A 27500-nucleotide genomic window follows, 5' to 3' on the forward strand; every position below is an offset into this window, starting at 1 on the left:
TTGATCAAAACTTATTCTGCATGCTGACACGTGTGATGCTACTGTTTGCCTTGTGATACTGTCACCCACCTTCAACCACTGTTGAGTATGTTTTGGATTGCTGTTGTACGTGTGTATCTGCTGTAGTGAGGAGTGTGTATGTGTGCATGTGTTCCTGTGTGCATGTGTGCATGTGTGCATGTGTGCATGTGCAGACTGTAAAGTGTGTATCCTGTCTTCCTCTCACAGGTGCTGAGTTAGGGGTTGGCGAAATCAGCTGGTGACCTGAAGCCACTGCCATGGATAGTGGTGATGATGACACATGTATTGTGGCACAGGGAGATTTGACAGGGTCTGTCATTGGTCCACCAATCGACAGTACACAGCATTCAACCCCATCTATGCCGCACACTCATACTTGCCATTACATCCCTCACCACCAATGGCCATAGGCGAGGGACAGCATACAGTTGGCATTGACTAGGAGAGTGTGGTACTCATGGCACTTGCATCCCCTCACAGCAGCCATAGCTGTAGACCCGGAATGGTACCACATAGTCGGAGGTCCAGGGGTTCTCCGGGGAGCACCACTGGTCGTATTGCCCCTGGCAGGTGTGCTCTCACAGGTCTTACGACGACCCCTATGTTCCAGGTTGTAATGCAGGCTCAGGCACATATGGAATGGTACACCAGGCAGGGACTTAGGGCACAGAGGGCACATTACACCTCTATCAATGGCAGCATCTGTGACATTGCTGGTGCCATCCAGACTTACACCGAGGTCATTGATAGACGTTGGGGGGAGACAACAGATGCCCTCCACAACATGTCTTCCTTGAGCCAGGACCATTCGGGACGGTTGCGACATCAACGCGGATGCATGCCAGCAACAGCAACAGCTGGCAGTGGTCGCGGACGGCCCACAGTTCACAGCCGCTCCTGTAGTGGCAGTACCAGCCCCAGCAATGCTGGGGCTGGCCTGTCCATTGACCGTCCCAGTAGACCACGTGCACGTGGCTCTGGCCAGTCCCAGCAGGGACATGGGTCCAGTCGTCATGCCTCTGCCTCTGATGACAGTATCCAGTCAGGGTTGGTACCTGATACTGTCCGTAGCACCCCTGCCAGGCACAGATACTGTGTCTGTGGCCGGAGACAGTGATCTGTACAGCCTAGCAGGTACAGTCTGTGGCTGTCCCACAAACCACCGTATATGGCAGCCACATGGTGGAGCTGTGTGCATGCAGACACACACACATTAAGCAAACAACTAGGGCTCACACATACACACACACATTACATCAACATTGGCCCATGCTGTATATACACACACACACACACACACACACACACACACACACACACACACACACACACACACACACACACACACAGACATGTCGATTGGATGGGTCAATGTCAGGCTCTGGCAAACAACAAAATGTCCTGTGCATATGATGATACCTGTGCCGCCTCCTGTCATCTGCATTATTGACAGAGGGACAGGCTAACATGGTGCTGATGCACAGGGTGACACTATAGCAGTGTAGCAATAATAGCAAGTTGTCAACAAGTAAGTGTAACTACATCCTTGTAGGTATATCTGAGCAGACATTATGCATCAAAGCTCTGACTGTCAATGTAGCATTGTTTACACCACTCTTAGGTCTGAGTATGTATTATCCACCTATGTGCCACTTGGCTGATTTGTGATGTGTTGCCAGCATGTGTTAGTGAGTGGACAGTACTTGTGTGATGTGTGCAGTACAGATTAGCAAGTGTACATCTGTGAACAAGGTGGGTGTGCACTGTCTGGATGTACATGCATAGTGGACACATGGGACATGTGGCATACCCTGTTGTACACATTGTTAACATCTCATAGCATCTTTCAATGGCCAGTATGCATTCTACTACAGTTATGTACTAACATGCGTAGATGTGTGTATGACATGGGTTGACACTATGCTGTGGGTGACATCGTTAATATCTGTCAATGATTTGCAGTCTGGTAGTATACACAACCTCAACAGCATGACTATAAGCAATCATTGGATGATGTCCTGACAAATGACACACAGTAGTAGGGAACCCAGTATCAATTGGATCCTTCCGGTGCTACACTATAACACTAACCAGTGGTAATGACCGCCACCCATTACTGTGACCACACCTGTGTGTCATATAGCCCCCTTAGGTACATGCAGACACAGTAGGGATGTGTCCATCCAAATCTGGGAATGCATGGATTGGCCTACAATGCATTCCCTGTATGGGACGCATATCCTACACAAGGGTATCATACAGACAGATACCTGTTGTCTGATACATGCTGTATAGCAGTAAGCCGACTATGGCATAGTCATCCTCATGTACTATACATACTATCCCATCAGTACCACACAGGTGGTAGCTCTCAACATGTATGTTGGGTACCATTGTGTACATACAGACCCATGTTATGTCATGTGTCCCTTGATATCCACATATCCATAGGTATTGTGGAGTCCCAAGGTGTATCACATAAGACATTAGAGGCCTGAATGCATATCCACAAGGTAGTCATACACCTATAAAGACTGTCCATTCTTGGCAGACTTTCCTGTTGTCTGATACATGCTATATAGCAGTAAGCCGACTATGGCATAGTCATCCTCATGTACTATACATACTATCCCGTCAGTACCACACAGGTGGTAGCTCTCAACATGTATGTTGGGTACCATTGTGTACATACAGACCCATGTTATGTCATGTGTCCCTTGATATCCACGTATCCATAGGTATTGTGGAGTCCCAAGGTGTATCACATAAGACATTAGAGGCCTGAATGCATATCCACAAGGTAGTCGTACACCTATAAAGACTGTCCATTCTTGGCAGACTTTGTTGTGTATGACCATGTCTGACATATACCCCAGGCATATACCCTCACTCACACTACTCTTAAGTTACTGTCATGGGTGTGTGTGCCACAGATGACATTGGCCACAGAACATGATAGTGGACGGCCATGTCACATACATACATATGCGATCTACGATCTGAGAACAACCTGTCAATGGAAACAAATGTATTCATGTAGTATGCAGGCTTCACACCTATGTACTGATTGAGGAGACATGTACACATATATATTTGCCACGCAGATACCTGATGTGTGCAATGCACTTACTGTTGTCATCATACTATGTCATAACATGGTAAAAGCAAAACCCACACTGCATTGACAAACAGTGTAACACACAGTCAGCATTTGCAGGATTCAAACCCCTACCTATGTTATGATACTAGAGAGAGATGCATTAACACGGCACGCTATTTGCTTTACTGGCTGGTTTTCTTTCTCCTGCTGTATTTGTAGGATGGTGACATCATCAGACTTTCCAAAGAGGAATGTACCTCTTTTCGTGTGTTTTCACAGTCTCCAAAAAGGACACTTCTTTTAAAGACAATTGCACACATACACACACACCCCATTTGCAGGATTCAAACCCCTACCTAATTATGTTATGATACTAGAGAGAGAGAGAGAGAGACGCATTAGCATGGTGCGCTATTTGTTTTACTGGCTGGTTTCTCTTCTCCTGCTGTATTTGTAGGATGGTGACATCATCAGACTTTCCAAAGAGGAATGTACCTCTTTTAGTGTGTTTTCACAGTCTTCAAAAAGGCCACTCCTTTCAAATACAATTGCACACACACACACACACACACACACACACACACACACACACACACACACACACACACACACACACTGTTTGAAGGATTCAAAACCCTACCTAACTATGTTATGATACTAGAAAGAGACACATTAACATGGCATGCTATTTGCTTTACTGGCTAGTTTCCCTTCTCCTGCTGTATTTGTAGGATGGTGACATCATCAGACTATCCAAAGAGGAATGTACCTCTTTTAGTGTGTTTTCAGTCTCCAAAAAGGACACGCCTTTCAAAGACAATTGCACACATACACCCCCCCCACACACACACACTGTTTGCAAGATTCCAACCCCTACCTAACTATGTTATGATACTAGAGAGAGACGCATTAACACGGCATGCTATTTGCTTTACGGGCTGGTTTCCATTCTCCTGCTGTATTTGTAGGATGGCGACATCATCAGACTTTCCAAACAGGAATGCACCTCTTTTAGTGTGTTTTTAAAGTTTCCAAAAAAGGACACTCCTTTCAAAGACAATTGCACACACACATAGTTGGCAGGATTCAAACCCCTACCTAACTATGTTATGATACTGGACAGAGACGCATTCACACAGCGCACTATTTGCTTTACTGGCTGGTTTTTCTTCTCCTGCTGTATTTACAGGATGGTGACATCATCAGACTGGACATGGTGATGTGTGTACACTTTGTTTTATGCCATTCCAGGAATGGTCCATGTGGGTCAGCAGGTGTCAACAGCTTGAACAAGACCTCAGAATCCTTACCATGTGTGGTCTATCTGTGGACACATTGACATTCCATCATATGTCAACACATATTTATGCACAGCTTGTTGGTTTTGTGGATACTACATGTGTCTGGGATGTTGATAAAGGGCTATTCAAAGTCTATGTGACACATGTGTAGATGTGTTCATTTATGTATGTCCTGGGTGGCTGCCTTGCAAACAGTCTAGCATGTTTGGGAACCATGATCCACACATGACCATACCACAGTCGGTAGGGTTGTGTGTATGTCAGCTTCCAATAGCTCTGTTTATGACTGCAACCATGATGGACGCCATGACCTTGCAGATCAGACCTCATAGGCATACTGGACTTGATTTCCCATGGTGTGTTGTGCACCAACACTTGTGGGGAGTGCCATATGTAGCTGTGACACATTCAACGGTTCCACATCCTGTGTAGGGGGTGAGGCTCAGCTGACTGTTCAGGTGCATGATCTGTTTGTTCTGTAGTTTGTGCATGACACATATTGGGAATCAATGTATTCCACCTGCTGCCATGCTTTTGGCAGTGGGGGTAGCTGCTCATCCATTCTACATGTGATATCTCCTGGTATGTTGATGTGGATTATTGTTAGTGGGGGATGGGTATGTACATATGGGCCTGTCTGTCATGATGTCGGCATTGTCACTCAAATACAGTTGGCCCTGACTCAGGACATATATGGGTGTACACTGATATTTATGACATAGCTGAAGGAGGTGTCATGATTCAGTTTGGACTCCTTCTCAGCTAATCTTTACAAAACACCAACGAACATGAGCACTAATCCCTGTTATACTCTTTTACATGCTTAACACCCTACTGATCCTTTGTGATCAGGCTACAGAGTATGTCATGATAATATCCTGGCATGTCCAGGGGTCGGTTTTGTGTGTACTCTTCAGTCCAGCTGATGGATATTGTGATATTGACACAATGTCACATCTGCCTCATGTACACAGACAACCCTCTCCTCCTCCCGACAAACTCAGATATATGTGTGAGATACACCTATATAGACATACAGGGAGCTGAACTCTCTCGACCCATGACTGGCACAGTCTATCAGGTGGTGAAGGTAACCACACACACCACATATCAGTCTCACATATCCTCTAGCAACAGCACTCAAGCCACATTAACACACATAGACATACTCGGATGCTGTAAATGTACTCTACCTAAGCAGCAGAGACCTCCAAAGCAGACACACACACACCTGCTACCCCACTACAATACCCACATATCACAATGTTCACAATGTCAGTGTGCCACACAGTCACTGCCCTTCGGGCTAAACAACACACCTAATACACTTGTAATAGGCGAAACTTATTGTCAGACACACTGACGTACCACTCACCAGCCCTAACAAGGGAATAGTCACTTTGGGCTGTCTGTTGGGTGCCAGGATCTGCCGCATAACACAGGCAGTCAGGTCACTCCAAAGCAAGTACAAGCACCATCATTGTCCATGCTGATGTGTATAACCTCAGACGTTACTCCCTGGACCACATGACATGATACATGGAGGAACACTCTGATCATGTAGCCCAGGCCAGTATGACCCTGACCTTGTCTAGCATCTTACACCCACCAATTATGATGTCACAGTATATGGACACACATATTACATTTAACAGTTGCCTAACACATTTGTTTCATTCATAGGGGATACAGTGTCTGTCAGAGTATGGTGACATGCTCAACATGCCACGTAGCTTCACTATGGATAGCTTGCATCTGTCACCCTTGGACTTTGGAATGCTGGCTAAGGCTTGCTACCACCATAGTGCCTTTTCTAAGCAGGGCTCAGAAGACAAACCCACCTCCATAGACATTACAGGTTAAATTAGACTAAGGGTAATGCTGCTCAACAACAGTTGTGTCAACCTCATATTGTGGCCATTCAGGACTCTCCTCAGTATGGAGGATAGCAATATCTGTGCACTGACAGACACCTGGTTCAGGCTCGCTTATGCACACCAGCACTACCAGGTTATGTTTCATACCATGCTGTCTGACAACAAGACTTGGAACAGATAACACAACTAGGGGGAGTATCCATATACATCACAGATACACACACCTCCAGGTTAGTAGCACTGCACAAAGCATCACAGACCATACATATACAACTACCATTGTGCAATACTGCTTTTCAGTTTGTTGCCTGCCACAGAACACACTCCCAAACTCAGGAACCACACTCGGCTTTCGTGGGAACTATGGAGAATATGACGGTCTCCACAAACACCATTATATTGTGTGACTTCATATATACAAATATTGACTGGGGATACTACTCAAACCCCGAAACCCTCACCCAACAGTCGCTACAATTTGTGGACTCATATGCTATGGCACAACCAGTCAGCACAGCCACAAGGGGGAATACATATTGGACCTGATCATCACCAACATGGGGACTCTATGTTCCACACCAGCAATATACCCCTCATTGGTAAGGTCAGAACATACATGTATCTCACAGGACATACATATATCATCCACACACCCATCCTGGGTAATCTTGGTGAACTTCTCATGAGCCAACATCTCACTTCACCGAAGCAAGGTGGTATCATTCAGAGATCCTGGGACAGTGGCATATACGGCTCACACTGCTGCATCCTTTACATACACATTCTATGGACACCTAGTGGACTGCATGGATTGTGCTATCCCAATAACAACAGGACCCACTACTACAATGGCAGGGGACCTGTCTGGTAGACCCCAGCCATTAATAAGCTGTACAACATCAGGAGGAAGCTACTAAATGATAGAGCACAATGCCAGACTGGGAAGGCATCTGTGATCTGTACTAGCAGACAGCTATAATCACTCATGGACTTTTCTAAGGGCCGCTTCTACCAGACAATTGCAACAGACACGTAGGACTATCACACGGCCTTCTTCAGTTATGTCAGGAACTTGGGTGGACACTCACTGATATGCTGTGAGTTACTGCATACTGACTAAACCTCCCCTGAACCCACTGGCATTGCCTACATCCTGGCAAACAGGTTCAGTGCAGATGTCTCCCACCCATCCCCCCGAGGAGCAACTATCCATCCCAACAGAGTATAACCTCCGTGACATTACACAGTAACAGGTGAGTGCTGCCCTCCCCACAGCATACATCTCAGTATCAATGTGACCAGATGGTGTCCCAGCCTACATCCTACATGAGCATCATGACAAACGCAACCCTCATATTACATCACTGTTCAATATCGGAGTTACCACAGGATATGTACCCAAGGAATGGCATACTGCAACAGTGGTCCCGCTCCACAGAGTTGGTGCCACAACGGACCACAGACAATATTGCCCTATAAGCCTATGTAGCCTGTTCTGCAACACTATGGAGCATATTGTCATAGGACTCATACACATAGACATCGGAAACCTACAAACACTGTGTCCTACACATTTCAGCATTGTTGTGGGCAGATTTTGCCTCTTTAACCTGTTTGTATTCTTTAAATGGCTAACAGGTCCATCGACATAGGGACGGTTGTCCACACAGCCTACCTGAACCTTGCAAAACCCTTCAACACAATAACCCACTGGGCCATTATGCATAGGCTCACCAGCGTCAATATAGACACATATCTCACACAATGGATTGATACCTAGATCAGGGATAGCACCCACATGGTCAGACTTGCAGGTGCCATATCTGACTATACACCAGTTACACATGGTGTCCCACATGGCTTGGTCCTGGGACCTCTTTTGTTCAGTATATATTTGTCTTATGTACAGGCTACCACAGGGGGAATATGGCTGAACATGTTTGCACTTGACTGCAAACTGGGTGCCATGATCAACTCTCCAGCTGCCACATGCATACTCAATCAGGGTCTCACAGAGATGGATGACTGGTGCCTGAGCCATGGCCTACAGCTAAATGCCATTAGTTACATAGTCATCCCCTTTGGGAGTAACAACATGCCCACACATTACCACATAGGTAGTACTCCATTACATACAGTAGGAGTTGTTAGGGGTTTGGGGACATGACTTGTTCGTACTGTCACCTTTAACATTCACATTGCCAGAGTAGTTGGACACACCTTCTATGTGGGCCACCTTATCCCATATGGTTTCACATCTAGATCGAGTGAGGTCATTGTGCCCCTATACTCATCACATCCATGCTTGGTTACAATGCCACATTTGGGGTGTACCTTACCTGACACCTGCAGCAACTGTACTGGCCACGGAAGGTCTTCACCAAGCAGATCTAGGGACTCACACAGATGCCCTGGATAGTTCAGATGCAGTAACTCCAGCTCTACTCAGTCGCTTACCACCTACTCAGATATGATGTGTGCCTGTTGTTTACAGATATACCCAACCCAGAATTACTGGACATGCTCCACCTCAGGATATCCAACTCCCTTGGAGCTAAACACTCCAGGGATGTATACCTCAGCACAGATGTTAATAGGACATTGTGGAGGGACAGATTCTTATCCCAGAGGCTCCACTCACTACAGAATGTAATCCCAGTTTCACATAGGCAGAGCCACCCACTGACCACCTACTGGAGACATATAGATGACTGTATGGGTGATTGTATATTTACCCCTGGGATATCTTCTGTGTCCCTGCTAGACAGAGGCACACTAGCCTAAACGTACATGGGCTATCTTGTGTGACCTACTATTCACACACACAGTGTAGTAATCTGACAGGGTTGCGAATGCCAAACACACTCTGGCTAGGCTTGTATATGCCCTAGGGCAGATAGCCTAGTATCGACCTCTGAACCTATGCTAATGTTCAAGATGCACAATGTTTATTGCTGATACTGTTTGCAGGTCTTTATCATCTTTGCTTTACCAGTTTCCATAAACAACTTCGATATCTGCAGAACATATTTGATTATGACAGGGTTCCATTATATTATAGATGTGTGTGTTGTCATATAACTGTGTGCACAGGGCGGACTGCTGTATAGTGACAGGTTCCTGGGTTAACACATGCAACTGCCAGATATGCGTGGTCCACTGCTTTACTCAGACATGGCCTAAGTGTGTGAGCATGCCCAGTTCTGCCATTCCATGTTTTGTTGCCTGACATTTGTCTCATTTATTCAAGTGTGTGAGCATGCCCAGTGTGACCCTTCAGTATGTTGCTATCTGAGGTCCACTACATTTGTTGATGTGTGCGAACATGACCAATATTAATATTTATACTGTGTGTGTTGGAAGTCAGGTTCTGTTCTCACTGCAGGACTCACCTTTGTGTCATAACTCAACAAGGATTATGCTGTGCCTGCAGGGTTTCCATGGAATACTTTGCATAGACTTATCAACATTCCATCATACAGGTGGACCACTGCAATATTGTCATGGTTTAGTGGTTCAATACTTTGGCTATAATGCACAGTATCCTGTGTTCGAGGCCCATCACTGCTTTATATTTTCATACTGAGCAGACCAGACTGCTTAAGGGCCTGTTAAGCAAATATGAGCATGTTGGCTTTTGCTCAGCTATGCCCTACTTAGACCAGGCTTGTCCGACATTGCTCAATATTCACCAACATTGCTGGGCATTGCCCAATATTACTGAACATTGACCACAGTTGTGCTAGTTGGTGTGTGGGATTTTGTTTGCATATACTACATGGTGGTAATTGCTGTTTAGCACTGCTTTATATTGCTTAACATATGGCATTCATGCCTTAGGTGGTGCTGCAGGGCTGCCTATGTCGGATGCACATACTACACTCCCTGCACATGTTTGGAAGCAGGTAGTGTCAACTTAGGCATCCCTTTTACTTTATATGCGAGTCAGAGAGAGGTATAATTTCCAGAGTTCCTACTGAGCCAGTGTATGTGCTATGCATTGCCTCTTTGCCAAGGCCAAAGCATACTGGGCATGCCTCCTTCTGCCTACTGGGGCAGGCTCAGGTTGTTCCTCCTCCGAGTCATGCTCTGCCTGTGATGGCCTTGGCAATGGTGGGGGGCTGTTTGGCCCAGGCCTATGCTGGTCCTGCTGCAGCTGTTTTCACAGGAGTATATTAAGTAGCATAGTACATACCATGACAATTTGGGTACATGTAGTTGGTGAGTACTGCAAGGCTCCACCAGATGTGTCCAGGCAGTGGACTTGTGCAGCCCAAACACACGCTCTATTACATTACGAGTTTGTGCGTGTGCCTCATTATGGCATTCCTGTTCAGGTGTGTGTGCATTTCTGATGGGTGTCATCAGCCACGGCTCCAGTGCATAGCCAGCATCCCCCACTAGGTGACCATGTGGGATGTCCCCATTGGCAAATGTCTGGTACAGCTGTGTCAGATGCCAGATATGGGAATCATGGTAGCTTCCAGGGCAGCCTGCACACACATTCAGTATTATGCCCTGGGCATCACACACAACCTGGCAGTTGATGGAGGGGAAGCCCTTGCGGTTGAAGTAGACCCTACCCCGCTCGCCGGCTGGTGCTTTGATGCATATCTGCGTGCAGTCTATTGCATCCACTACCTCAGAGTATTCAGCTATTTGCTGGAAGAGATGCATATTGCTGTCCAATACCTCACGGGAATTGGGGAAATATACATGATCACCGACATGTGCTGACATGGCATCCAGGAATTGGTGCAGTACCCTGGATGCTGATGCCTGTGATATCCCCATCATATCACCAGTTGGTCTCTGGAAGGTACCTGTTGCTAGTATTCTTAGGCCAACACATACCTTGGTTTCCACTGGGATGGGTTCCCCTCTATTGGTTCTGTGTGTGAGGTGTGGCCTGCACAGTTCAACAATTTGCTGCAGGTGGTCTATGTCCATTCTATAGCGCTCCACTATCTCCAGCTCATGTAGCCCCTGGTAGCTTACCCTGGGCCTGTACACTCTTCTCCATCTCCTCACTGTGGGTTGTCCTGCAGCATTTCCATTGTTACCACCCTCAGCATGTTGCATATGTCGCCTTATAACAGCAATGGCAGCCCCTAACATTTCTTTGTCTCAGTAAAGCTTTTTCAGTTTTCACTTCTATTAGCTTACTGCAGTGTCTCTTGTGAGAAACATAATGGACTGTTGTTTGCAGAGTTTTAAGTGCTAGGCTGGGCTGGGTTAGTGTACTGCATGTGCAATTGCCTGATTCTGATTGTTTTCACCTGTAGCTCTGCTAGTACTCCCTGGTAGCTTCCTACTATTTGTTGTGCTTCCTTTTTCCTTTCTGTTTCCTCAGGGGGGGAGTGCTGCGCACACAAGTACAAACACGCGCACAGCTGCTAACACGAGTGCACACATGCTTACACGGACTAAAACTTGCTAATTCCGGTTAAAACGCGCACACACTAGTGCAAACGTGCTTACAACTCTTTAAACAGCCTTATACATGCTTACTTTGGCTTAAACGTGCACTCACACTTACACATGCGCACACTGTCTTACTCGCGTTTACACGCTCGCAGACGCGCGCATACCCGCTCAACAAGAAACTTTGCTGTTATCTACGGCATACACCTTCCATTTCTTGGCTTTCCCTAGTCTACCTGTTGACACACATCTTTCCATGATGTATAAATGACAGCTGACACATGCCACTCTGCTCCAATGAGCTTCACTTCTTTCATACATACCCCCCTCGTGATGTCACCTATCTTCTACTCTGTTATTCCCCATATACTACTCCTACACTCCACTGATTGTCCTCATTTGCTATGTAAACTTGTGATTCACTATCCTAACACTCATTTACATAGGATTGCCTACTAATGCTTGGTTACATGTCTTAGACTGAGTTTCCCCCCTTAGCAACCGCTACTCAGAGGCCATGTTGTCTTCATCCCTTGCATTGTACATTAACAATTTCTATAAATTCCACATTTGTTGGTTTTAATTTTTAGTATTCTGGGTTTTAGAGTGCAGCCCGTTTGCACGGCACTGCGCTACACTTAAACGTCGGAAATCGGCAAAAAAAAAAATTTTTATATTGCATCAGGAAACATTTCCAATGGCCGTATATTTGGCCATTGGCATGCTTCCTGCACTGGATGCAACCTTTATTTGCAGCTGTCGTGGCTCTGTTTTGCTATTTGCAGAATGGTACTCATTTGTCAACTGAGTACATTTCTGCAAATAACACTGCTCTTATTCGGACAGATACGGGTTTCCTGAATTGCAAATCTACCTCATTGGCATGCCTTTCACCTGCAATTGAGGTAATTTGCATATCCCTGCCCTGTGCGTGTAAAAGACGTTTTAGGAGCTCTCTTACATGCCCCTACAGGCTGTTCCTGGATCGCTCGTCAGACATGATGGCTGCATTGGAGTTTTACTCTACTCTTAGACTCCGTGCAAGCCATCGTGAATCCGGCCCTCAGTCTCTTTGTTGCTGTACTGCTCTTAGGTTGTTTTAACAGTAGTCTGATATTTCCTAACCTCCTCTCTTACTGCAAAAGCTGTTCTGAGCTTGACAAAGTTCTCCTGAGTCTGATAAACATTTCTCTGTGGTAGTTAACTAGTTTCCAAGGATTCCAGATATTGCAGGATTTCTTCCTTCCATCATAAAGCATTTGTTACTACACTTGAGCTCAAAGCCAGTTTGTTTTAAATTGAATAGGTTCTTTTATACTCTGGTGAGAGCAGACAGCTAAACTCAACCCATCCAAGGTGGGAACTACTGGTAGATAGCTTTTGGTTTTTTATCTGATTTGCCTGAGGATTTAACTTTTTAGAAGTCTTTCATCCTGCTGGTATAAAAGAATTATCTTTGTGTGGGAGTGTGCTCATTTATTTAGAGCTTCGTTATGCCTGGTTTGGACACCTGTGACTCCAAGAATTGGAATGCTTCTAAAACAATCTGGACCTGCAACCCTAATACAGGTATGTACGTTTTTTGCAATTGCCCCAACTGTTTCAGTGATATTTAACACCTCTGTGCTGCATTAATTTATTTTGTGTAATTTATCACTGTTTTACAGCCTGCACTTGTTAAATAAATTCCATGTGTTTGTTAAGGTACTGCTCTTAGCTTGTTGTAATAGTAGTCTGATATTTCCTAACCTCCTCTCTTACTGAAAAAGCTGTTCTGTGTTTGCCAAAGTTGTCATGAGTCTGGTAAACTATTTCTAACTTTTGCAAAGTTTTTGTGTGTTATGAACATTTTTCAGGGTTAGTGAACTTGTTTCCTAGAATTCCTGATATTTCAGGATTTTATACTTCCATTGTAAAGCATTGGTTGCAGCACTTGAGCTCAAAGCCAGTTTGTTTCCCATTGATAAGGTACTTTTGTACTCTGGTCAGAGCAGAGAGCTAAATTCAATCTACCCAAGGTGAGAACTGATGGCCGATAGCTTACTGTATTTTTATCTGATTGGTCTGTGGGTTTAATTTTATACAAGTCTTTCATCCTGCTGGTGTAAGACAATTAAATTTTTGTGGATCATGCTCATTTTTTCAGAGTTTCCTTGTGCCTGGCTTAGGCACCTGTGACTGCAAGACATGGATTGCTTCTAAAAACATCTGAATCTGCAAAGCTGATATAGTATATTTTTTGTACTTGCTCCAACAATTTCAGTTTTGTATAACACTTCTGTGATGTATTTATCTATATGGTGGAATTTATCATTGTTTTCCAGCCAGCACTTGTTAAAGAAACTCCATGTATTTATTTATGTGCTGCTCTTAAGTTGTTTTAACAGTAGTCTGGTATTTCCTAACCTCGTCTGTTACTGCAAAACATGTTCTGATTTTTCTAAAGTCCTCCAGAGTCTGAAAAAATATTTTTAAGTTTTGCAAAGTTTTTCTGTGTTGTCAACATTTCTCGTGGTTACTGAACTTATTTCCAAGGATTCCTAATATTGCAAGAATTCTTACATCTGTTGTAAATTGTTTCTTACTGTACTTGAGCTCAAAGCTAGTTTGTTTTACATTAGGAGTGTTCTTTTGAACTCTGACAGGAGCAGTGCACTAACTACAACCCATCCAAGGTGGGATAGTTTTGAGATTATATCTGACTGATCTGAGTGTTTAATTTTATAGGAACTACTAGTTGATAGTGTTTGTGTTTTTATTTGATTGGCCTGAGGATTTAACTTTATAGAAGTCTTTCATCCTGTTGGTATAAAAGAATTGTATTTGTGTCGGATTGTGCTTACTGATTCACAGCTTCCTTGTGCCTGGTTTGGACACCTGTGACTGTAAAAATTGGATTGCTTCTAAAAGAAACTGGACCTACAACGCTGATACAGGTATGTATTTTTTTTTGCACTTGCTCCAACTGCTTCAGTGATATTTAACACCTCTGTGCTGCATTTATTTATTTGTTTGTATTTGTCACTATTTTTCAGCCTACACGTTTTAAAACTTAAACTAAAATTCACTAGGTGGACCACTCGAATAGTGGCCTTGCATATGCCCAAATCTCTTGCTTGCTAAGATATCCACATCAGTGGATATACAAAATCTCAGTAAATCTGAAGCTTAGAATGATAGGAAGCCTATATTGTCCAAACCAGCAAGTTGAAAGAGGTACCGAGCAGCTAGTAACCAAAGAAAAAAATCATTAGTTAGTATTCCAGTCCTGGTAAAAATTCTTCCTCATTCTTAAATGCTTCTATGGTGAAAGAAATATGAAATTCGTCATTATGTGTTAAAATCTTCCGCTTTATTTACCTACTTGAATTAATAAAGAGGAAGATTTTAACACAAAATGATGACCCATGTATTTCGTTCACCATAGAAGCATATAAGAATGAGGAAGAATTTTACCAGGACTGGAATACTAACTAATGATTTTTTGTTTGGTTACTAGCTACTTGGCACCTCTTTCAACTTGCTGGTTTTGACGATATACTGTAGGCTTTCTATCATTCCAAGCTTCAGATTTACTGAGCCTACACTTTTTAAAGAAACTCCATCTGTTGCTTGCTGTACTGCTGTTAGGTTGTTTTAACTGTAGTCTGATATTTTCTAACCTCCTCTGTTACTGCAAAAGCTGTTCTGAGCTCGACAAAGTTCTACTGAGTCTTACAAAATATTTTTAAGTTTTGCAAAGTCTTTTGTGTTGTGAACATTTCTTTGGGTTAGTAGTAAAGTCTGTAAAATGCACTTCCTGGGTAAAGAGCCAGAGCAGTACAAGTACAAAATCAAAGAAACAATGAGAACTCATTGGACAAACACCATGGCCAATAGTATCAATTTCAACATGTTTATTAAATCAAAGTAAGTACTTTTGCATTCCTAATGAACACTTCTTCAGAGTTAAAGTTGCTGCAGTTAAGACACACAATTTATAAACACATAAACCAATCACTGCATGACAACGTCATTCGGTACAATTAGTCAAGAGTGATACATATTAAAACATAAGCAAGTATAAAAACATGCATCCCTAACTTCACAAAATGACAACTAGTTAAAAACACTTCACCGAGATTTATTTATTTATTTATTTGCAGTTGGTTTACCAGGATAGTCCATTGGGCCTAAAAGAACCCGTTTTCAATGGAGTCCTGGGGAGAAAAGCTCCAAAAAAGAACAGACATACAGAATATGTACATACACTTGAAAAAGCTCTTAATGCAAACTAACAGACAAGTTGAAAACAACAGAGCTAAGCTACTTATACAATGTAAAAAAGAATACAGTCATAACTTTTGCATTTGAGGTACATTCAAAAATGTGAAATATTAGATAAAGTACAAAAAATGAGAGGTGAGTTAGGGCATTAAAGAGGTAGGATTATATTGTTGTGTAGCGTGGTTAGATTTGAAGAAAGTAATAAGTATATAGGCTTTGTTGAGTAGGAAGAGAATGAATGGAGGATGAAGGATGAAGGATGAAGGGTTCCAGATTTTTATGATGGATGGGAACAAGAGCATTCCCATTGGGACGTAAGATGAGTATGAAGAGATTTTTTGAACGAATAAAGATTAGAGATGGTACGAATGGATGGTGGGAGTGAGTTCCAAAGACGAGCTATGTTAAAGGATAGTAGGTTTTTGCCTGGGGGGCGCTTTGGTTTAAGTATTTCTAATAGGTTTTGATTGTTTGACCTTAAGATTCTATCAGGTAAGTGAAACTTAAAAGCAGAAGACAGGGAGGGACAAAGAGAGGGGTTGTTAATGAGTTTATGGGCTAGGGTAAGCTGAATGTAATTGAGCTGATGTGGAAGTTCAAGCCAATGTAGTTTTTGGAGAGAGGAACAGTGATGGGTGAATGACCTGTGGCCATTGGCGAACTTGGCGATTTTGTTGTAGCAAGAGGAAAGTTGTTTCTTAAGAGAGGACTGAATATTAGTTAGGAGAGGTGAACCATAGAGAAGGGAGGGAATAAGAAAGGAAGAAGACAGAGTGATTTTAGAGGTCTTTGTGAGGTATTGATTTAGACGGTAGAGCATACCCAGCGTTTGGTGGGTTTTTTTAATATTTAGGTGTACGTGGGAATTGAAATTAAGCTGGTTATCAATTTGAACACCAAGTAACTTGGTTTCAGATACGAGTTCTAGGGTTGAATTGTTTTGACTAGTGATCAGGAATGTGTTTGTATCAAAGGGAGTAGTTTTAGAGGGAGTAAATACCATGAGTTTAGTTTTGGAGGCGTTGAGAGCAAGGTGGTTTATTTTCATCCAATGCTCAGTAATTGAGAAAGCTGCTTGTGTGAGCTTTAGAAGCTCAGGGGTAGATGAGGCAGAGCAGATAATGGTGGAATCGTCAGCATATTGGATGATGTTAGAGAATGGAATAGATTTATGAAAGTCGTTTATAAAAATGTTAAAGAGAAGAGGACCAAGTATGGAGCCTTGGGGAACCCCGGTGGGGATACTAAGAAAAGAGGAAGTGGCCTTTTTCCATTTTACAGCTTGGTGTCTGTTAGATAGGTAGCTGGCGAACCAGTTCACAGAGGAGGAAGAAAGGTTAAGTTTGGAAAGTTTAGTTAATAGCAGGCTGTGTGAAATGGTATCAAAAGCCTTAGAAAGGTCAAGTAGTAGGGTAGAGACAATATGGCCGGAATCACGAGCTTTATTTACAGTTTCTAGATAGGAGAGGAGGGCTGTCATGGTGCTATGATTTGGCCTAAAGCCATGTTGTGTAGGTGTGAGAAGGTTATTGTCTAAAAGATGTGGTAGTAGTTGAAGTTGAACACATTTTCAAGTAGTTTAGAGATGGGGACAAGATAGCAATGGCGGAAGTTGTTAACACTGCAGTTATTACCGCTTTTATGAAGGGAGATGATAAAGGCTTGTTTCCAGAGTTGGGGCACTGTACATTCCAGGATTGAGCGGTTGATGAGGATGCTTATGGGATAGGCAATTGCATCAGCAGCAATGCTTAGGAAATATGAGGGGATATCATCAGGTGCATTAGTGCCGGGCTTCAGTTTCTGAAGTAGTTTTTTTATTGTAGAAATGGGTATAGGTTTTAATGAGAATGGAGCTGAGTGAAGAGGGAAAGTATTTGATGTTGGTGAGGATGATGAGGATGTTAGAGAGGGAGAAGAGTTATGGGATATAGTTAGAGAAGATGGGAATGAGGAAGGAAGAGAAGTGCAGGGTGGGCTTTTGGCAGGAGAGGGTGAGGGGGGTATTGGATGGTATGGTAGAAGTAGGGAAAGAGGAAGTTAGTTTGCTAATAGAATCAATGAAGAAGGAGTTGAATTCAGTAGCCAGGTCTAGATCTGGGGCATTTGGGTCGGGGGTAGGGGTGTGTGGTCTGCTGGGGTTAAGGAGGGTAGAGATTCCTTTCCAGAATTTCTGTGGATTTGTTTTATTATTGTTTTGGAGGGTAAAGAAGTAATTTTATCTGTCAGAGATAATAAGCTTTTTGACTTTATTTCGGAGGGTTCGGTATTCAATGTGGGAATCAGGGGACTTTCTTTTCTGATAAAGTGCCCAGGCTTTGTCTCTAAGGTGCATGGTTGCTAATGTATCTCTGGTAAGCCATGGGGCAGAATTATTTTTTATTAGTTTTGTCCTTTGGGGGGCTTGGGAATCTAGTATTCTTAAGAATGTAGAGTTAAAGTGGGAAACAGCGTCTTCTAAGGGTAGTGTCCTAAGAGTGTTCCAATTGATTGCTTTTAAAGAATCTGAAAAGGTTGTTGGGTTGAAATTTTTGTGGTTGCGTGTGGTAATATAATTGTGGGGGTGGTGAGAGATGCAAGGGAGTCGGTAAGTGAAGATGGGCATATGATCACTTAGAGCATCGGGAAGAGTACCACTGTCAGAGTGATAGTGTGGGTGTGATACAAGGATCCAGTCTAGTATACTGCCACAGAAAAGGTTTTTAGAAGGACGTGTTACTTTGTTGATTAGTTGGGAAAAGTTATATAGGTTGATGTTAAGGGGGTTGGTTGGAGATTGAATGGAGGTCCAGTTAATATTTACATCACCTAGGATTATGGTTTCATTACTAATGTTACTGGAGAGCCAGGAGAGAATATCTTCTAATGTAGAGATATTGTCACCTGGGGGAATATAGAGGGATGCAAGACATATATGTTTATGCTTGTTGACTTGTAGGAGAGTGATGAGTAGTTCAGCATTGTTGAAGTGTGGAATAGGTTTATCGAAGGGAGTAATTAACAAGGAAGTAGAAAATAGAAGAGCTACACCGCCTTTTTTATGGGACCTGTCTTTTCTAATGATAGAGTAGTTAGGTGGGATTATTTCAGAGTTTTTTATATGGGGTTTTAGCCATTTTTCTGAAATAGATAGGATGTCAGGTTTATTATATGTGATCCAGGCATGGAGGGTTGCTATTTTGTTGACTATGCTTTGGGAGTTTAGTGAAGTAAGTAATAGAGGTTTACGTATAGTAGTGGAGGTTGAGGGGCCTGGGTTAGGATGGATATCACCTGATAAGAGACTGGTAACTAGATGAAGGATACGGTTAGAGAAGTAATTAAGTAGTTTAATAAATGGGTTGGGTGCTGTTGTGTTGAAGAAGGGGTTTCTGGTAGCTATGGGGATGGGGAGTTTGTGAGAAGTAAGTACTTTGTAAGAGAAGGATAGGAGGTGTTTTATAGGATATAGATGTGGAGAGATAGGTGAGTGTGGATGTGAGTAGGGGGAGTTTAGATGGTTGGTAGTATGATAGAGTTGTGGATGGTGGCAGGTACTGGGTTGGGTGAGGTAGTAAAGAAAGGTAAGTTTTAGAAGTAGTAGTAAAATAGAGATGGATGAAGGTTTTAAAAGCATGTTAATAATGGTTACTTTGTGTATAGAATCTAATTAGTATTAAGTATGTTTTTAAAGATAATTATAGGAGGATGTGATGTAGTTGGCCTAGATTGTAGTGGGGAGTGTGGTGTCAGGAAGGAGGTGGCAGAAGAGGTAGAGGTTAGTGGAAGGTAAAGATAGGACTGATTGTCAGAGTTGAAGTGTGGACTTGGAGTCTGTTAGTGTAGCTAAGCAGAGGGTGTGGTAACTATGAGGTGATTAGAAAATGGGTGTGTCCAGGGTGTTGGTGGTTGATTGGAGTAGGGAGGAAGTGGGTGTGGTAACAAGAGGAATATAGCTGGGAGTACTGGGGGCGGGTGGGAATTGGGGGCAGGGTAGGGGAGCGGAGTGAGCCCGAAGGGTGAACGGAGTGGGAAGCACAGGAGAAGGAGGAGAGCCAATCAGTGGAGCATGGAATGCAGGAAGTAATCTGTAACAGAGTGAGTAAGGTTCTGGATAATTTAGGCAGAGTGGGCTGAGAGTTTGGAGAGAGGTAAAAGTAAGGTAAAGGCTAGTAAAGAAAAATTCAAGGAGTAAGTAAGAAGGAATATCAGTGTGGGGGGTGCCCTCTAGTGGTTGAATGTAGAAGTACACTGGGTCACTAAGGCAGTGTAAGGGCTAAAGAGGACTGAATGTGAAGGAGCATGTATGGATTATAGAAATTAGATAGGGGTGGGAGTAGAGAGGCAAGGATGAAGGGGATGTAGGCCGCTGGCTGTACTGGCAGGGAAATAGCATACACAGGTTCAACAAGGAGTATAATTACAGAAGCTTAGAGCAGCAGATACACATACTTCTTCTGTGTCCTTTGGGGGAGACTTGGTTCAACCTTCCCAGCAGGGGTTAAGGCAGCAGAGAGGTAGTATTGCGGGACCACAAAACAAGGTTGAGTCTGGTGACTTAGTTAGGTGGAAGTATCCACTAGGCGAGGTCCCAATGGGAATATGCAGGGTAAAAACAACTGGAGACAGGAGAAAAAGTAGAGCGATGGTTAATGAAGTGTAATAGTAACAGCATCTATACCTTAATAGTGAAGATAGGTGAAAAAGAGATGTAGGCACAAATACTAAAATCAGAGCAGATAATGGCTAAGTAAAATGTAACAGTGGAGTCTATCACAATGGTTAAGAACACAGTAACATATTGTAAATCAGAAACACTTAGCAATGGAAATAATGTAGCAAATGAAGCTACTACAATGTTAAGTACACAATGAAATATTGTAGACCAGATAGACTTGTAGGTGTGTAACTAGGCTCTATAACAAATGAAGTAAAAAGGAACAAACAATGTCATTAGAAAAACATTATTTCCACAGTAGGCACTGCTATATTAACAGCGTTCTCTTGGGTTAATGCTTCCATACAATAATAGCGCCTTGGCGCGTCCTACAGCTGCAGTAGCCAAGCGCGTGTGAAGAACACTCACACGTGGAAGCTGGCATGTTAAGCGATGAGTAAATATGTAGATACTTGGACAGTTAACAAATATAGTAAGTAATGCAGTCCCTAATACACTCGTTGTACCTTGGTATGCCTAGATAAAACTAGCCAAGCGCTAGGGGAGTAAGTCCTTCTATATTAATAACAATGTGCTAGTAGTAAACGTTTTCTAATAAAACAGTCAAGTATAATCATAGTGTACGCTTTACACAGCAAGAGCATTTAAACACTGTACAACAGCAGTCGCTAGGGTTAATTAAGGCTGTTGATTAAGCGAATAACAAATTAAGCAGATAATAATTGCTGCTACTGCATGGGCGCTATCCTATGCAGCGATCCCTTTAAGTAGGGTTTTAAACTAGCAAGAGCGTTTAAACACTATACAAATTAAGCAGATAATAATTGCTGCTACTGCATGGGTGCTATCCTATGCAGCGATCCCTTTAAGCCCTTTAAAGAGCGTTTAAACACTATACAAATTAAGCAGATAATAATTGCTGCTACTGCATGGGCGCTATCCTATGCAGCGATCCCTTTAAGCAGGGTTTTAAACTAGCAAGTGCGTTTAAATACTATACAACAGCAGTCGCTAGGGTTTAGGCAAGGCTGTTGATTAAATGAAGACCAAAATAAGCAAATATTTATTGCTACTACTGCATGGGTGCTATCCTATGCAGCGATCCCTATAAGCAGGGCTTTAAACAAGCAGTTAGCCGTCGAAGCATTCTTTTAAACAGCAGGAGTGAAAAACAGCAGTCGCTAACGTATAAGTAAAAGCTGATTGAATGTGACTACGACCATACTACGCAGTTAATAAGCTTATTTAAAAATGTGCACGCCTGTCCTGAACACTATCGTGTGCAACAGACACCTAAGTAGATGCTGTTCAAGCAAGGATACTTTTAAAACAGAGCGTACTGTGAGCCTCTAACCTGCACTCTATCTTGTGCTATAAAGGCATGAAACATTAAACGCTGTATATACAAGCATGCACTTCAAGCATATCTCTATAAAACATAACATACATTCATTAGCACAGCAGGGGCAAACAAAACCCTGAACAGCAGTCGCTAGTGATTAAAGAGAGGATACATAGCATACAATTGTTCTGGCTATCAGGTCTATGTACATTAAGGGATATTCCCGATGTTAGTGTAACAAAAGCACATGGAGTACTTACTATCAGAGCGCTCTCCCAGCCAGGTGCATACAGCAGCCGAGGATGAGTGGGATTTAAAGATGGTGTCCAGAGGTGAGGGGGGGATTAAATAACCTCTGGGCAGATATAGAGGGAGGGGGAGGGGCAGGGATGTGAGCTGACAGGGAAGGGTGGAATTTCTACAGTGTGATGGGAGGAGTCATACAGAGTAAGGAGCAAGCCAAAGGGTGGGAGAGAAAGCCAAAAACTAGGTTGGGTGAAGCGAGAAGGGGGTAAGGTAGTAGGGAGTAAGGCTAAATAGATGAAGTTATGCGAGGGAGAGAAAGGAGTAGAAACACAGGAGAAGGAGGAGAGCCAATCAGTGGAGCATGGAATGCAGGAAGTAAGCTGTAACAGAGTGAGTAAGGTTCTGGATAATTTAGGCAGAGTGGGCTGAGAGTTTGGAGAGAGGTAAAAGTAAGGTAAAGGCTAGTAAAGAAAAATGCAAGGAGTAAGTAAGAAGGAATATCAGTGTGGGGGTGCCCTCTAGTGGTTGAATGTAGAAGTACACTGGGCCACTAAGGCAGTGTAAGGGCTAAAGAGGACTGAATGTGAAGGAGCATGTATGGATTATAGAAATTAGATAGGGGTGGGAGTAGAGAGGCAAGGATGAAGGGGATGTAGGCCGCTGGCTGTACTGGCAGGGAGATAGAATGCACAGGTTCAACAAGGAGTATAATTACAGAAGCTTAGAGCAGCAGATACACATACTTCTTCTGTGTCCTTTGGGGGAGACTTGGTTCAACCTTCCCAGCAGGGGTTAAGGCAGCAGAGAGGTAGTATTGCGGGACCACAAAACAAGGTTGAGTCTGGTGACTTAGTTAGGTGGAAGTATCCACTAGGCGAGGTCCCAATGGGAATATGCAGGGTAAAACAATTCTTCTGTGTCCTTTGGGGGAGACTTGGTTCAACCTTCCCAGCAGGGGTTAAGGCAGCAGAGAGGTAGTATTGTGGGACCACAAAACAAGGTTGAGTCTGGTGACTTAGTTAGGTGGAAGTATCCACTAGGCGAGGTCCCAATGGGAATATGCAGGGTAAAAACAATTCTTCTGTGTCCTTTGGAGGAGACTTGGTTCAACCTTCCCAGCAGGGGTTAAGGCAGCAGAGAGGTAGTATTGCGGGACCACAAAACAAGGTTGAGTCTGGTGACTTAGTTAGGTGGAAGTATCCACTAGGCGAGGTCTCAATGGGAATATGCAGGGTAAAAACAATTCTTCTGTGTCCTTTGGGGGAGACTTGGTTCAACCTTCCCAGCAGGGGTTAAGGCAGCAGAGAGGTAGCATTGCGGGACCACAAAACAATGTTGAGTCTGGTGACTTAGTTAGGTGGAAGTATCCACTAGGCAAGGTCCCAATGGGAATATGCAGGGTAAAAACAATATCAGAGCGCTCTCCCAGCCAGGTGCATACAGCAGCCGAGGATGAGTGGGATTTAAAGATCCCAAAATCTAGATTCAAATGTTCAACAGCTTTATCAAAATAATGCATAAAATATGCTACTATATCTAAACTTACAATCGCTAAAGAACTAACTATAACAGAATATATAAAGCAATATCAGCTCAGACTGTGAGCCGAAGTTAGTTTACACATATAAATGAGTCACAAATAAAAGAAAATAGATACTGATGAAATACTAATAAAACATAAAAATTCAAAATATATATCAATGATTCAAAAAGTAATTTGCAAATCAGTAAATATGATGTACCTGTAGACTCTACAGTTGCTGAAAGAAACATATATATATATATATATATATATATATATATATATATATATATATATATATATATATATATATATATATATGCAAATGCAACGCAGGCACTTTACATAAATGGAACACACATTCATAAACCATAAAAATCAAATACAAAATAAGTTATAAAATATGTCTGACAATATGGCTCTATAAATGATGAGAAATCCTCACAAAAGGCATGCTAGGGCAGTATCAACATATTTCAACAACTGGAAATGGTATCATAGTTGTAAGTGAGCAACAAACATTAAACAATATATATCTAAAATGCTATCCAGCCTATTACAGAGCAGCATCTGAATTATAGCTAATAACAGCAAACAAATTGCATAAAAATAATCATTAAGCAAAATCTAGTGAAAACCTATTGCTAAACATCATTTAGCCCATGATAATATTAATCTAGTAAAACACAATATGGAAGGGACTACATATATAAATGATTATTAACAAATACTACAAAGCTTATAAAGAAACACTATTTCTTAATAAAAACTAATACTCTTATCTTCCTTACCTGGAAAAAAACCTGGTGACCATTCAAGTATACACTAAGTGATCACATGACAAGGCAACTTAAAAGACAACAAAGCATGTTAAGCAAATTCGACTAATAAATAAATATTCAAAATGTAACAAAACATATAACAGTAAACATCACAGAACTGAAATATAACATCCAGACTAATAAAGACCAACATTAATATAATGATGACAAATGGCTGTGAAAGTCTTAAAACCAACAAAAACAAAACAAGAGTTACTAATATGCAAGTGGTCTGTCCTTTAAAAATGTTTTAAAGAGACAGCATCATTGAGTCCATAGTACTTGTCAACTTGAAGGTTAAAAACCCATCTCTGTTCTAGAGTTCCATTTTATTCCTAATATCACCATTCCTGAAATATTTGTATACCATTCCTAGAACTAAGAACCTAAAAGTATGACAAGAATCTGCCTGTGCAACAGGCTTAGCTCTAGACATTGTCAGACACAGTGTCTAGAGCTAGAGGTATTTCTATTGCCTTGAAACAGAAATAAATGTCCCTTTTGTTAATCTTATATACATGCTCTCTCACTCTTTCTCTAAAGCTCCTGTTTGTTTTGCCTACTGTGATGCCACCAGCCCAGCTAGCTGGAATTTTGTAAATAATTCTATGTAATTTGTGAATATTGTTATGATTTATACAGAACTGTGTGTTATGTACCGAGCTTCAAGAATGTGTCCACAGTGTACCCTACTGGAAAAGAACAGAAATGTATATAAACTATATACCTGTGCAAATATATGTTTAATGGTAGAAGCTGGGACATACAGAGTTAGCTTGCAAAACTTTTAGAAAATAAGATGGAATCCAAGGGTTTTGCAATTCTGTTATCTCTCAGTTTCAGCTCAGAGCAGACACAATGTCTAGAGCTAGAGGTATTTCGATTGCCTTTAAACAGAAATAATTACTAGGTTTCAAAAGTAAAAGTGTTTAATTGTTTTACAACTTCTAGTTCTGAGCAAACATCTGAGAGATATGTACTTCTCACACAGACATGATAACATTCTGTTGGTATCTGTTAGCCTGGGAAATGAAGGCAGGTGACAAAGAGTGATGTCATCTAAGTTGACCCAGCAGTAATGTTTGATAGTAATTTAAGAACTGTCTCAGAAAAAGACTGCATTTTGTATCTTGTCTTGCACCTAGAAACATCCATTCAGCACTTCTGCCTGCATGTTGCTCTGTAAGTAAGATTTAGGCATAGTATTTCTTTTAGAGATATATAAGAATATAGTAGAGATTAGTTCACATGTTTTCTGTATTCATTTGAGACTGTCCTGCAATGTTGTTTTAAAATATTTCCTGTGATTCTGAACTCTGCAGTTACTGTGTTGTTTGAGTATTGTCATGTCCTTTATTATTTATTATTAAATATATTTAAACCTATCTTTGTGGCTGATATTTTTGAGACATATTTAAACTCATAGAGTACTTGCATATGTATTTGGTGACACTGTACTGGCCACTCATAAATAGCCTTAGTCTTGGTCACACTTACCACTTGGATAATAGTAACATTACACAGTAGGATTGGTCACACTTTGTAAGGGTCTTTAAGTAGCTGATAAGTATGAGTTGTTGGTAGCGATAACTACCTTATAGTCTGGGCAGAAGTGGCATAGCTAGTAAACCTGTGCCAGCCTTCTCCAGGTGTGTGTGTGTGTGTGTGTGTGTGTGTGTGTGTGTGTATGTGTGTGTGTGCGCGCGCGTTTGTATATAAATAAAATATCAGTGTGTGTGTGTGTGTGTGTGTGTGTGTGTGTGTGTGTGTGTGTGTGTGTGTGTGTGTGTGTGCGTTTGTATATAAATCAAATCTCAGTGTGTGTGTGTGTGTGTGTGTGTGTGTGTGTGTGTGTGTGTGTGTGTGTGTGTGTGTGTGTGTGTGTGCGCCAGTTACTTGGGCAGGGACATAAAGCACTGGTCAGACATAGAGGGTGCTGGAGATCTTGGCTTGACCCCTCAGCTGAGATCTTAATCAAATAGCTGTGCCAGTGGGGAGTCTTACTGGGAATCTGGAGAAGGAGGGAGAAACCAGCCCCAGACTGACTGTGATCTCTGTGTGCTCTTAAGGGAAATTGTGCTTTACTGTGTGTGTACTTGTCATCCTCTCATTGTGTACATCCTGTTCCAAGTGGTGAGGAGTGAGGCTCCTTGATTACTGGTCCAGTGCAGGAGTGTCACAACTATATGAAGTACTAGTCACAGTACTACAAGAAAGTAAAGAGACTACACCAAGATTTGTTTTTGCTAAATATATAGGTTTAATACTGATGGTAATTGACTGGTTTGCACTGTAATAGACTGGATGTGTAAACTGAAGGACTAATAGTCACAAAAGGATTAAAATTTGTAAGGTGAGCACTTCCCATGGCCAGCCACTTGATGGGCCCTCAACTCCATCCCCTCCATGGTGAGGTGACACCTAGGGAGAGACGAGCCTAGGGAACACCCCCATTTCTAAGTCATATAAGCTTCCAAAAGATCCTTAGTTAATCATTAGATTAAAAACAGTGCTCATCTGTCTCAGCAATCAATAAAACACTTTTGAAGACACAGACTGCTTCTGAAATTTCTTCAGCTTCAATAGGATAAGTTTAATAACTTCTGTATCTTTCAGCAGACCACAAGAAATTGAAACTGAGGATTCCCTCTGAATAACAGCACTAACAGGAAAATAGAAGCAACTAGGCACCATCCCTGTTCCTAAAAGGCTAGAGTTTTTCTTAGTTCATAGCTGATGCTGGAAAATGGAATACAAATAATAATAATATAGACCCAGGCATTTGATTTGACAGTTTGGGCAATACACCAACTTGTTTTATGGATTTGATTTGTTCATAAGTTCATAGGTAGGTACTAGGCTATTGGCCCTAGGGCCTATATAAACCTAGCCAAATGGTACCCTGGCTTTTGCCACCCAGGAA

The sequence above is a fragment of the Protopterus annectens genome, chromosome 5.part1 (genome assembly GCF_019279795.1).
Source record: "Protopterus annectens isolate FY-2018-M chromosome 5.part1, PAN1.0, whole genome shotgun sequence".
Classification (NCBI taxonomy): domain Eukaryota; kingdom Metazoa; phylum Chordata; order Ceratodontiformes; family Protopteridae; genus Protopterus; species Protopterus annectens.